The sequence below is a fragment of the Bombina bombina genome, chromosome 4, assembly GCF_027579735.1.
Source record: "Bombina bombina isolate aBomBom1 chromosome 4, aBomBom1.pri, whole genome shotgun sequence".
Lineage (NCBI taxonomy): Eukaryota > Metazoa > Chordata > Amphibia > Anura > Bombinatoridae > Bombina > Bombina bombina.
This window is the reverse complement of record NC_069502.1, coordinates 1,019,753,631-1,019,768,926: the sequence shown is the minus strand read 5'-3', so window position 1 is coordinate 1,019,768,926 and position 15,296 is coordinate 1,019,753,631.

The following is a 15,296-nucleotide window of genomic DNA, read 5'->3' as shown; positions in this document are numbered from 1 at the left end:
CCTCTTGGAAGAAGAACTAGAGGCGTGAAAATATAAGCAGGTTGGTAACACCAGGGAACTGCTAACGCATCCACTGCTTCCGCCTGAGGATCCCTGCACCTGAACAGGTACCTGGGAAGTTTCTTGTTTAGATGAGAAGCCATCAGATATTTTTCTGGAAGACCCCACATCTGAACAACTTGAGAAAACACATCTGGATGATTCAATGCAGTGATTGGAGGAAGCTGGATTCCTCATTTTAAACCCAGGAAAAGGAGGGAGGGCATTTGGAGACAAGTAAAATAGAAAATAGAAGTGTTTCTGCATACAAATGGTTAAACTTAACTGAAAACTTTTTTTACTCCTTAAAAAATCCAGCAGGCCTACTTATCAGTCGCAGTCCTTGTCCCCCCACAGCAGTATAATTATTAATAAACAAATGTGCAGTGAACTTTAAGAAAATAAAATTTTTCTTCTTATTTTTATTATCAGTTATTTGTAGAGCACCAACAGATTCCACAGGGCTATAACCATAGAAATAATATGCAAAGGTGGCATTTATAGGAGACAAATACATAGAGGGGCCTGCCAAGAGTTGCACAGTTGCAAATCACCTATCCTGAATGTGATCTATAAAAAGTTTATAGGCTTACATGCTAAAGTGGTTCAAGGTGATAACATAGGAGGAGTGAAACTGAGGTAAGAAAGGTTAACATATGTTGTATGAGTCTTTAAGGAATGCTTGACACTACAAAAACTAGGAGAGAGGCTTGTGGAGTGATGTAGAGAGTTCCACAAAATAGGGGCCATTCTGGAGAAGCCCTATAGACTAGAATGTGAGGTAACAAGAGAAGAGGAGTGAAATATGTTGTTACCAGAGTGAATGGGGACTGAATGGAGAGTATCTGGAGACAGTGTATGAGATATAGGGTAGAGCAGTATAATTGAGGGCCTTGAATGGCAGACTCAGGTTTCAGTATTTTATTCTAGAGGAAGCCAGTGATGGGGTTGGCAGAGTGGTGCAGCAGATGAGAAGTGACATCTAAGGAAGATCAGCCTGGCAGAGGGATTCATTAGGGATTTTAAAGGAGATAGATGGCAGATCAGAAGACCAGAAAGGATAGACAAGGTGGGAAATGATGAAAGATTAAATTAAAATCTGTCAGGGTGCCAGGAATCAGACTGAGATGAGAAGTGCAAAAATAATCACACCTTTATTAATACCAAAAAATAATAAAAAGTCCGAAAGTCAAATAACAAGCCAGGAATCAAAACCAGAGCTGGTAGTCAGACGAGCCGAGTCAGGAGCCAAAGCAAATAGTCAGACGAGCTGAGTCAGGAGCCAAAGCGAGTAGTCAGACGAGCCAGAATCAGGAACAAGGAGAACAGCAGAGTCAGGAACAAGCCAGGGATGAAGAACCAGGAGGGGCGTAAGACAGCCAGGTAATACACAGGAACTCACAAACAGGTTTGAGACAACGCAAGGGCAATGCATACTGAACAGAGGCCCTTTAAATAATAAGTGATGACATCACAATTCTGAGACTGCAACCTGTCTAACACGGATGATGTACACCAGTCTGGCCATAAAAGGGCGTGCAGGAAATGAGCAGCATCACACACTATGCACCAGAGTAAGCAAGAGGGGTGAATAAAATGGCTACCAGCAGCACATGGCAAACAAAGCAGGGATAAAACCCTGACAAAATCTTAGTTGTGTCTTGTGTGAGGAAGGGACGAATTGTGGAGATATTTTTATGTTGAAAACATTAGGAGTTTCTGCACACAAAGGGTTAAACTTAAAACTTATTTTACCTGCCAAAAATTCCAGCAGTCCTACCTATCAAGTCACACGCTATAACCCCACAGCAATATAATAAACTAAACATGCAGTTAACTGCAAAAAAATAGAATGTTTCTGCACACAAACGGCTAAACTTAAATTACACGTTTGTCCACCAAATAAAGGCAGCAGGCCTATGTAGTTATCAGCCACAGCTATACCCCTACTTCAATATTATTATTAAGATACAACGCTTTAACGCTAACATAAAGAAAAATTCCCTGGTCCCCAGAGTGAAAAAAATGACACTGTATGTCTGCAGTTTACACTGCACTGCAAGAAAAACTCTGATTCTGCACAACTTTACAGCAAAAAACAGCACAGCAAGCTAACACAGGCACACACCAATGCAATTCTCAGGAGCTGAGGTAAAAATTAATGGAAGATGTCTGATGTTCACTAGGCTACTTCCTCCCTATGCTAGGTTAACAGTGGATTGAACAAGGCGGTTTGGTATTAATGCTTGCTGGCTCTCACATCATTTAGTGATGCTCTGTCAGGATTGGACAGGGTAAGTTGTACACATGAATGGTCTGACCCCCTGTATATCACGTCAAATGAAGGAGCTAATTTGTTAAACTTTCTCCGCTCCTTTCCCCTCTCCTGTGTTCTCTAATTAATGCCCATGTTTTTTAATAGGATGTCCAAAAAGCTATTATAGTTGTGATGGTAAGGTGTCCCCATACATTTTAGCCATATAGTGTATTCATCTATATATCCTACTAAAAACACTGAACACAAAAATAAAATAAAAACAAGAGTATAAAATAAAAAGAAAGATTGTTAGAACGCTATTGCCAAATGCTATTTGTTTATGTTGCATGATTTCCGTTTTCTAAGGTTTCCTCCAGATCTCATTTACTGTATTACATATCATGTATTTGCCTATTAAATACATATACATATGTAAATTTCTGTACTGCCCAGTGCCAAGGGACTATACAATAGTCCTGAATATGGGTTTAATTAGTCTAGACCATATATGTATATATATATATATATATATATAAACATAGAAACATAGAAACATAGACATTGACGGCAGATAAGAGCCATAGGCCCAGCAAGTCTGCCTGACCTTACCTAACAGTATAAACTTATCTAGTTCGTAGGATAGCCCTATGCTTGTCCCATGCATTTTTAAAGTCCCCCACAGTGTTTGTTGCTACTACCTCTTGAGCAACAAACACTGTGGGGGACTTTAAAATATATATATATATATATATATATATATATCTTAAATGGCAGCTGTGGCCATTTCAGGGTGTATTGTATATTCACAGAATAATAGAATTAGTCTAAATCATCTTGCACTTAATATACATTCTTTGTAAATTTGATTTCCATTTTGTCTGAGAAATAAAGTGAAAAAAAACCTTGGTCAAGAGGATTGCGATAGCTGAAACCATTGCAGTGCATGCATTGTATGGCTGATTTTCCTACTATCAGCTTAGATCTGATTTTAACTTTCCCCAATATGGTAATGGTGTTATCGGTAACTTGGATTATAATTGATTAGAGCTTGAAAACATGGACTGGCAGCTAGAAAAATGCAAATAAATGTGAATGAAAAGATTGGATTCAATCCCATTGACTCTTTATATTTTTATATTAGTAAACAGTGCATCTCTAAAATAGAATGCTCTAACAGAATTTCTTCATAAAATCACATTATGCATACACCACATATATAACTAGATAAAGTTGTACTCTGCATAGTTTTTAGTCTTTATTTATCTAATTAACTCACACAGTGTAATGGATTTCAGGAAATATCAAATTATTGCATGAAATAAATATAATTGATATATTGTTCTCATCTTGTATCAATAAAAAATTGCACTAATTTGCAGAATGGAAAGAAGCAAATCATTTAACACACATTTTTATTAGGTTTTGTTATTTGAGTACTAAATCTCTTTCAAATTTAATGACTTTAAACAGCAGCAGCAAAATAATAAATCAGACAATTTTCAAATTATAATACAGTGGTCTATTAATTGAAGGTGCTATATGAGTCAATCGCTTTTTTTTTTCTTGCATCTGTTGTTGTAAGGTTTTTGTCATATTTGCAAAACCCTCACATCCCCTCTCTTATTTCAAGCAGCTAAGCCTATAACCCTTGGCAATGGTTGCCCAATATCCATGAGCTCAGAGAGATGCCATGAAAGGTTAATCAGTTTTGATATTTACTTGCATGCTAACATCGCTAAATGCACATGTTGGGTTGCGCTCGTATTATGAATTAAAAGTAAAAAGTTAGTGTGTAAGCAAAAACCGCAAGTGCGTAAAAAGTTGAACTTCAAATATCACGATTGCATTAACATATTCTCCCATAGACTTCAATGGAGCAAGCAAACTGCAAAAACCCTAACACCCATAGTTGTGCGCCAACCTGTCCATGTTTATTCAAGTGCGCTAAACCAGATATGAAATATGAATATTTCCCATTCCAATGTTCTTCACTTAGAAGAATATATTCTATTTATTCTATTCTTAAATAAGTATTGCAATATATACATCTGACAATTTTTAAAATATATATCTATACCTATATATTTCAGGCAAGTGTTTTTCAGTGCTTTGGGGTGCAATGGGGACAAAAAAACAGTGTCTAATCATGTCGACAGAAAGAGCAGTAGTAAATATATACACTGTTAAAGAATGACAAGGCTGGACAAAATTTCAAAATACATAAATCTCAGATTTATTGAATGAGAGTATATTATACAAGCACCATGAAAACCACAATAATATGTGCTAATAAAATAACACTTCAGCTGAGAAAAGGAACATACAAATAGTGAATATCAGCAAACAGCTAATATGAGAGGCTCTTAGTGCTGTGTACACGCCTCTGACATTAACTCAGTTGTATCCATAAACGCCCACATGCTCCTAGAATGGAATGGAGCACATAGTGCAACTGCACGCTCCTAGTGACTATATGACTTGGTTGCGGCTTAAACACCATACTGCTGAGTGGGGAAATTCATTTCTTAAGCAGACATTTTCCGTTGTGTAACATCTTAGAAAACAACCTCCATTGTATAATACATCATACTGTTCACAGATACAATGTTGCCAGTGCCATATAACAAACACTCCATCCAACATGCATTTACTTGCCACTGGGATTCCCCTTGACGGCTTCTTTGTATGTATCGAGGCAACCTGATTGTAAGGTGTAATCCGGCTTGAACAATCCCCCCAACAACACAGCTCCTGGTGTCAGTGTATGCCACAGCTCCTAGTTCCTCAAGAGTCACACTCCAGTGTTAGGAAAGTCCTTCTAAATGGAAGTAATTCCGTTAACCACCCAATGTGTTACATACTTTCAAATTATGCAGGTTATACCAAGGCTTCGTTAGATGCTTGATTCGGTTCCTGTCCATACTTTTATAGGCTCACTTGTAATAGCTAAATATACACTTTTTTTAAAAAAAAATATATAGTTCTAGTGATTTATACATGCTACAGGTGGTCATTTTAAATTACATTCATGTTTAATGGTGCATATACATCAGCAAGGTGTTAGTAATCATATTTGCAGGATTTATGTAATTACTTATATATACATAGAAACAGGTTTATTATACATTTGCACCGTTCACCAAAGGTTCCAATCAGGCGTTCATACATGTTTTATATACCTGTATCTACAATCATGTTTAATTATAACAGTATACAAAACTCTCTGTATTCAAGCTGCTAGCTACATATCCTCCAAGAAAGCAGCATACTCCATTTTCACATTTAGCCCCTTAGGAGTCAATGTTTGCAACCTATACATCCACTTGGCTTAATGTTGTAGAAGAGTTCTATCAATAATTCCCCCTCTTCTCTTTTGCCTAATATGTTCAATTCCTATTACTTTTAAACATGAATAGTTTGCCTCATGGAAGGCTTCAAAGTGTCTTGCTACAGGACTATCTTTGTCTTTGTTTTTAACATCATATCTATGCTCTCTCACTCTGTCCTTTAATTCTCTACTCATTTTACCTATGTAGAATTTTGGACACAAGCATGATAGTAAATAAATCAATCCTGTAGTATTACATGTAATCCAGTGTTTTATGTTTTAAGTTTTTGAGAACATACTAGAAAATGTTTTTGTTTTGGAGCTACTGCAATAAGTGCATTTCCCACAAGGATTGAATTCCACTCTCTTCTGTCTTGATCTAACCAGTTTCTTTCTGGAATGCTCCGCTCAAATTCTGAGTGTACCAATTTGTCAATAAGACTAGGTGCTCATTTTGCAGTTAAAAGTGGGCCTGAGGAGAAACTGTTACACAAAGCTTTATCGGCTAGTAATATTGGCCAATGTTTGGACATAATGCTTGTATTTTTTCCACAGTGACAATCATAGGGGGTTATCAGTCTAACATTATTTTGTTTGTCATGACAATTACTCTTAGGTTTATATAAGAAATCTTGCCTGCTTATGTTGCGTGCTCTAGTCCAGGCTTTTCTTATTGCTCTCTTGGAGTATCATCTCTCTTTAAATCTCCCTGCTAGTTCCTGTGCTTGCATTTCAAAGGAGGTTTCAGTGGAGCAGTTCCTCTTCAACCTTAGGAACTGTCCCACTGGGATACCTCCCTTAAGATTCTCCAAAAGGTGACTAGTGGCATGGAGAAGGCTATTAGTTGCCGTCTCTTTTCTGTAGACTTTGGTTGTAATATATCAATTTTTTTTCTTAATCTTATGATCCAGGAATGTTTTCTCATCTAGTACAAAAAGAATGCACCGGTCCAAGCAGCTTTCAATCCTCTCATCCCCAACAGCGGAAGTGAACCGCTAGTGGAAGGTTATCCAAAGACCTCCAGCTGTCACTGAGTGCCATAGCAGTGGCGGAATCATGCCACAAAAGCAACAGTGCAACAGAGAAAAAAGCATGTACTACACAGGGGTACTGTGTAAAAACATCCAAGTTTATTGAAAACAAATAAAAACAGCCAAAGCTGAGAGCACAAACATGAGCTCATGTTTGTGCTCTCAGCTTTGGCTGTTTTTATTTGATATTAATATCAGACTCCCACATGTAAATGCCCACTGATGGTTTGGTTCCACTTACTAGAATTTACCTCAATCAATATGAGGTAAGTTGCCGCATTTGTGAGGGAGAGACCTTCCGGTGTGGTGATGAAGGGGGATCCATTTGGAGCTGTACCTTCTTATTGTCTTGGAGTATGGCAGAGGAAAACATCTGTGGAGCAGTATCTCGTTGTGTCACAGGAGAGTTGAAAAACACACCATGAAAAGAAAGACAGAGCAAAATAGTGTAGTCTTGCTTTTAATAAAAACAATCTGATTAACAACACTATTCACTGTCCATTTTTTCCCTCTGCTTGTCAGTCCAAAGTTAGGCAAAAGTATCCCAGTTTAAAATAATGAATGAATTGTCCAACTTTGGCCCATGAAGGGCTAGATTAGGAGTGGAGCACAAACATTTGCGCCAGAGCGATAAGGGGTTTATCGCAGGTGTTTGCACTCGTCAGGTTTATGGATGGTATTACAAGTTAATTTATGTAAGAATGATTATCACAACTTCAGAGCTCTACTTAACTGTTTTACGAAACATAAAAGTTGCACAAAACACATCAAAAATACATTACAATGTATGATTACACTAATAATAACGTCATCTGATAAAAATGATTCAAAAAAAATATTGCACACAAAAAAGATATCAGGTGTTAGAAAAAAAAGGCAGGCAATGGGCTTTAACATTGAGATACATACATATACATCTTTAAAAACATAATTTATGTAAGAACTTACCTGATAAATTCATTTCTTTCATATTGGCAAGAGTCCATGAACTAGTGACGTATGGGATATACAATTCTACCAGGAGGGGCAAAGTTTCCCAAACCTCAAAATGCCTATAAATACACCCCTCACCACACCCACAATTCAATTTAACAAATAGCCAAGAAGTGGGGTGATAAAGAAAGGAGTATAAAGCATCAACAAAGGAATTTGGAAATAATTGTGCTTTATACAAAAAAATCATAACCACCATAATAATGGGGGTGGGCCTCATGGACTCTTGCCAATATGAAAGAAATGAATTTATCAGGTAAGTTCATACATAAATTATGTTTTCTTTCATGTAATTGGCAAGAGTTCATGAGCTAGTGATGTATGGGATAGCAATACCCAAGATGTGGAACTCCACGCAAGAGTCACTAGAGAGGGAGGTACAAAATAAAAACAGCCATTTCGCTAAAAAAATTAATCCACAACCCAAATATAAGTTTATTCTCAAAAATAAAAGGAAAAACTTAAATCATAAGCAGAAGAATCAAACTGAAACAGCTGCCTGAAGAACTTTCCTACCAAAAACAGCTTCCGAAAAAGCAAATAAATTGTAGAATTTAGTAAACGTATGCAAAGAAGACCAAGTTGCTGCTTTGCAAATCTGATCAACTGAAGCTTCATTCTTAAAAGCCCAAGAAGTGGAAACTGATCTAGTAGAATGAGCTGTAATTCTCTGAGGCGGGACTTTACCCGACTCCAAATAAGCTTGATGAATCAAAAGCTTTAACCATGATGCCAAAGAAATGGCAGAAGCCTTCTGACCTTTCCTGGAACCAGAAAATATAACAAATAGACTAAAAGTCTTCCTGAAATGTTTAGTAGCTTTAACATAATATTTCAGAGCTCTCACCACATCCAAAGAATGTAAAGATCTCTCCAAAGAATTCTTAGGATTAGGACACAAAGAAGGGACAACAATGTCCCCATTAATGTTGTTAGAATTCACAACCTTAGGTAAAAATTTAAATGAAGTCCGCAAAACTGCCTTATCCTGATGAAAAATCAGAAAAGGAGAATCACAAGAGAGAGCAGATGATTCAGAAACTCTTCTAGCAGAAGAGATGGCCAAAAGGAACAAAACTTTCCAAGAAAGTAGTTTAATGTCCAAATAATGCATAGGCTCAAATGGAGTAGCCTGTAAAGCCTTCAAAACCAAATTAAGACTCCAAGGAGGAGAGATTGATTTAATGACAGGCTTGATACGAACCAAAGCCTGTACAAAACAGTGAATATCAGGAAGTTTAGCAATTTTTCTGTGGAATAAAAAAGAAAGAGCAGGAATTTGTCCTTTCAAGGAACTTGCAGACAAACCTTTATCCAAACCATCCTGAAGAAACTGTAAAATTCTAGAAATTCTAAAAGAATGCCAAGAGAATTTATGAGAAGAACACTATGAAATGCAAGTCTTCCAAACTCGATAATAAATCTTTCTAGAAACAGATTTATGAGCCTGCAACATCGTATTAATCACTGAGTCAGAGAAACCTCTATGACTAAGCACTAGGCGTTCAATTTCCATACCTTCAAATTTAATGATTTGAGATCCTGATGGAAAAACAGACTTTGAGATAGAAGGTCTGGCCTTAATGGAAGTGGCCAAGGTTGGCAACTGGAGATCCGAACAAGATATGCATACCAAAACCTGTGAGACCATGCTGGAGCCACCAGCAGCATAAACAATTGCTCCATGATGATTTTGGAGATCACTCTTGGAAGAAGAACTAGAGGCAGGAAAATATAAACAGGTTGATAACAGCACGGAAGTGTCAACGAATCCACTGCTTCAGCCTGAGGATCACTGGACCTGGACAGGTACCTGGGAAGTTTTTTGTTTAGAAGAGATGCCATCAGATCTATTTCTGGAAGCCTCCACATCTGAACAATTTGAGAAAACACATCTGGGTGGAGAGACCATTCTCCCGGATGTAAAGTCTGACGACTGAGATAATCTGCTTCCCAATTGTCTATACCTGGGATATGAACCGCAAAAATTAGACAGGAGCTGTTTTCCGCCCAAACAAGTATCCAAGATACTTCTTTCATAGCTTGAGGACTGTGAGTCCCACCCTGATGATTGACATATGCCACAGTTGTGATATTGTCTGTCTGAAAACAAATGAACGGTTCTCTCTTCAACAGATGCCAAAACTGAAGAGCCCTGAGAATTGCACGGAGTTCCAAAATATTGATTGGTAATCTCGCTTCTTGAAATTTCCAAACCCCTTGTGCTGTCAGAGATCCCCAAACAGCTCCCCAACCTTAAAGACTCGGATCTGTTGTGATCACAGTCCAGGTTGGATGAACGAAAGAGGCCCCTAGAATTATACATTGGTGATCTAACCACAAAGTCAGAGAAAGGCGAACATTAGGATTTAAGGATATTAATTGTGATATTCTTGTATAATCCCTGCACCATTGGTTCAGAGTACAAAGCTGGAGAGGTCTCATATGAAAATGAGCAAAGGGGATCGCGTCCGATGCTGCAGTCATGAGACGTAAAACTTCCATACACATAGCTACTGAAGGGAATGACTGAGACTGAAGGTTCCAACAGGCTGCAACCAATTTCAAACGTCTCTTGTCTGTTAGAGACAACGTCATGGACACTGAATCTATCTGGAAACCTAAAAAGGTTACCTTTGTCTGAGGAATCAAAGAACTTTTTGGTAAATTGATTTTTCAACCATGTCTTCGAAGAAACAACACTAGTTGATTCGTGTGAGATTCTGCAGAACGTAAAGACTGAGCGAGTACCAAGATATCATCCAAATAAGGAAACACCGCAGTACCCCGCTCTCTGATTACAGAGAGTAGGGCACCAAGAACCTTTGAAAAGATTCTTGGAGTTGTCGCTAGGCCAAAAGGAAGAGCAACAAATTGGTAATGCTTGTCTAGAAAAGAGAATCTCAGGAACTGATAGTGATCCGGATGAATCGGAATTCATCCTGTAAGTCTATTGTGGACATATAATGCGCTTGCTGAACAAAAGGCAGAATAGTCCTTATAGACACCATTTTGAAAGTTGGAACTCTTACATATCGATTCAAAATCTTTAGATCCAGAACTGGTCTGAATTAATTTTCTTTCTTTGGGACAATGAATAGATTTGAATAAAACCCCAGACCCTGTTCCTGAAATGGAACTGGCATGATTACCCCTGATAACTCCAAGTCTGAAACACACTTCAGGAAAGCCTGAGCCTTTACTGGTGTGACAGACCCTTCTGTCAGGACTGAAGGAGTTAATTGTGTTTAGCTAAGAATCTAATTTCTAAAGACAGGTTTTCTGGCCTCAGCTATTGTGTGCTATAATTACATTTAAGTAATAAACAGGCCATTGTTTAATCACCCTCAGAGAGCAGACGCTAGGTGATAAGACAAGCCAAATGTGTTTAAGTTGTTATCTGCCTAAGTAAAGTATTTAAGTAATGTAATTCTACTGTTTCATAAAAGGGCGTCTTCCCCTTTTTATCTAAATGTACAAGAGTCTTTCAACCCCCCCATCTGGGGTCAAACCTGTATAAATACTAGGCATCTAGCCTTTAATAAATGTCATTCTGTTTAAACCTGAAAACTGGCTGGTTTGTGAATTGCTGATTTCCTATGCAGGACATTGTTCATCTGGTATTAAACCTTGGTACACTGTTGGTACCGTAACATTGGTGGCAAGCGACGGAATGAACCTTATCGCCCAGAAGAGCAACTACACAAGCCAGTAACCTCAGGAAGAGGGGGATTATTACAATACTGACTAAGATGGAAAGAGTACCAGGGACAGAAGGAACCAATGGGCCCAGCATATCAGACAGAACCCCTGAAGAAGCAAGCTTTGATCGGGCGGTTAAAATAAGACTGGCATATTATGGCCCCAACCCATCTGCGGAAATTATCGACCGGGTCATAGCAGCTGTGGAGGCCAACCTACTTCGCCAAAGCAGCGCTGCAGCTGCCCAAGTGGAAAAGAGAAAAGTAAATTTTGCAGCTTTTAAAAACTTCCTGGAAACAGAAGGAGAGATTGATGGGTTCCTTGCGGATTTTGAGAGGCAATGTGCACTACACAAGGTACCCGCAGAGGACTAGGTCACGATATTATCCGGAAAATTATCCGGCCGGGCCAGTGAGGCTTTTCGGGCCATTCCAGATGAGGAGGTTGGGGATTATAATACTGTGAAAGAGGCTCTGCTCTCCAGGTATGCGGTTACACCGGAGGCATACCGGAGGCGGTTCAGAGACACTGTTAAATTAGCTGGTGATTCCTACGTTGAGTGGGCATGTAAGGTGCACCGCACAGCAGCTCACTGGATAGCGGGGTGCCAAGCCGTATCTGGGGAAGAGGTGCTGCAGCTATTCCTGTTGGAACATTGCTTTGACAAGTTATCAGCAGGAGTTAGAGAGTGGGTTCGGGACCGTAAACCCTCCACCCTGCATGAAGCTGCTCGCCTGGCAGATGAGTATATGGATGTCCGCAAACTGGACACTGCTACCACTAAGCCCCCTGCTAGAGTGGAGTACAGACCCCCAGTCACCCCAGCAGCTGCCAGTTACCAACCCCCGGCGCACCACTATACCACACGGCCTCCGGCCACGAACTACCCTCAGAGAGCCCGGTTCAATTCGCGGGGCTACTCACAACCTATTCGGTGCTTTGGATGTAAGCAACTAGGGCACAAAAGACCAGAGTGTCCCCTAAACGCAGCGAACCAAGCACAGTCCTGGAGAAGACCAGCCGGCGGAATCCCACGTAACTCTCAGCCTGCGGCCCGCTACGTAGAGGCGCAAGAATGCTGGAGCATCCTACATGAGGCAGACCTTGTGCAAGCTGCCCACCGGAATAACCGGCAACTGGTTAAAGTGAATGGGAAGAAGGTCAGTGGTCTACGGGATACTGGTGCTACCATGACCTTGCTTCAAAAGAACTTGGTGTCTGAGAGTACCACACTGTACACTGGAGACACTGTGGCTGTGAGGGTAGCAGGGGGCGATGTGTTCAGCCTACCTGTTGCCAGGGTACATTTGGATTGGGGAGTGGGCGCTAGACTTGTGAATGTGGGGGTCAAGAAGGACTTACCTGCTGATGTTCTTCTTGGAAATGACTTGGCTCCCCTTGTGTCTGCCTATGCTCCCATGGGTCCCGCTGATGTTAACCCTGTGACTACCCGTGCTCAGATCCGTGCAGCAGAGACTGACCCCCCTGCTGCTAAGCCCCAGGACGCTGAGCTCAGTAAATCTCTATCCGCTATTGATACGTGGAAGTCCCGTTACAATGCGCTGATGAAGGAGAAGAGGAGCGCAGAGGAAAAAGCACGTTTAGAACGTGAATCTCTGCTAGACAAGCTGCACCGACAGACTGCAGAAAACACCAGCTTGAGAGTGGGACATGAAACATTAAAGACAAACTTAGCGACACTTGAGGAGAAGCTGACGCTGGCTCATAGTGAGGTGCAGCAACTCAAGGGCACCCTATGTCAGTATGAAGGGATTGTGGATACCTATAAAGAGCAGGTACAGAGAACTCGTAAAGAAGCTGATGGGATTTTGAAGGACTGTTTAGCCCTAGTCTGGGCACTGAGGAAGTTGAACCCTTGTTTGTATGGACAGGAATTCTCTCTCATAACGGGAATACAGATGGATTGTCCTGGCAAACTGACATGCCTACCACCTCCTAGTCCGGTCATCCCCAGGTTGACCCGCCAAAGGGTCAAGCCGGGTCTGCCGGAGTGTTCCACAAGGGGGGAGATATGTGACAGACCCTTCTGTCAGGACTGAAGGAGTTAATTGTGTTCATCTGGTATTAAACCTTGGTACACTGTTGGTACCGTAACAACTGGGTTTGCTGGAATGCGTGGGAGAAAAAATCTTCTCACAGGCGGTCTTAATCTGAATCCTATCCCCCTGAGAGACAATACTCTGAATCCAATGATTTTGGACCAAATTGATCCAAATATCTTTAAAAAAAAATGAATCTGCCCCCTACCAGCTGAGCTGGAATGAGTGCCGCACCTTCATGCGAACTTGGGGGCTGGCTTTGATTTCTTAAATGGCTTGGATTTATTCCAATTTGAAGAAGGCTTCCAATTGGAAACAGATTTCTTGGGGGAAGGATTAGGTTTCTGTTCCTTATTTTGTCGAAAGGAACGAAAACGGTTTGAAGCTTTAGATTTACCCTTGGGGCTTTTATCCTGAGGCAAAAAACTCCCTTCCCCCCAGTGACAGTTGAAATTATTGAATCCAACTGAGAAACAAATAATGTATTACCTTGGAAGAAAGAGATAGCAATCTGGACTTAGAAGTCATATCCACATTCCAAGATTTGAGTCATAAAGCTCTTCTAGCTAAAATAGCTAAAGACATATATTTAACATAAATTTTGATTATATAAAAAATGGCATCACAAATGAAATTATTAGCATGTTGAATCAACTTAACAATGCTAGACAAATCATGATCTGATACTTGTTGCACTAAAGTTTCCAACCAAAAAGTTAAAGCAGCTGCAACATCAGCCAAATAAATTGCAGGCCTAAGAAGATGACCTGAAAATAAATAAGCCTTCCATAGATAAGATTCAAGTTTCCTATCTAAAGGATCTTAAAATAAAGTACTATCTTCCATAGGAATAGTAGTATGTTTAGCAAGAGTAGAGATAGCCCCATCAACTTTGGGGATCTTCTCCCAAAACTCCAATCTAACTGCTGGCAAAGGATACAATTTTTTAAACCTTGAAGAAGGAATAAAAGAAGTACCAGGCCTATTCCATTCTTTAGAAATCATATCAGAAATAGCATCAGGAACTGGAAAATCATCTGGAATAACCACAGGAGGTTTATAACAGAATTTAAACATTTACTAGTTTTAATATCAAGGGGACTAGTTTCCTCCATATCTAATGTAATCAACACTTCTTTTAACAAAGAACAAATATACTCCATTTTAAATAAATAAGAGGATTTGTCAGTGTCAATATCTGAGACATGATCTTCTGAATCAGATAGATGCTCATCAGAGAAGGATAAATCAGTACGTTGCTGGTCATTTGAAATTTCCTCAACTATGAGAAGTTTTAAAAGACCTTTTATGTTTATTAGGAGGCGGAATGGCAGACAAAGCCTTCTGAATAGAATCAGAAATAAATTCTTTTAAATTTACAGGTATATCTTGTGCATTAGATGTTGAAGGAACAGCAATAGGTAATGAACTACTACTGATGGATACATTTTCTGCATGAAAAGTTTATCATGACAACTATTACAAACCACAGCTGGAGGTATAATCTCCACAAGTTTACAACAAATGCACTTAGCTTTTGTAGAACTGTTATCAGGCAGCAGGGTTCCAACAGTGATTTCTGAGACAGGATCAGATTGAGACATCTTGTAAATGTAAGAGAAAAAACAGAAACATATTTTTTTGGCGCCAAAAAACGTCTGGAAACGACACACTCACATCATAGATGACGCAAAATTGTGAAAGACTCTGCGTCAACTAAGACGGCGGAAATGACGAATTTGCGTGAATGAACGTAATTTCGCGCCAAAAAAAATTTGCGCAAAGAATGACGCAATAAACTTTGGCTTTTTTCGCCCTCGCAAACCTAATTCTGCCCGCGAATTTAAAAGACAGTCAATTTGAAAAAGAGACTATACCCCAGGTAA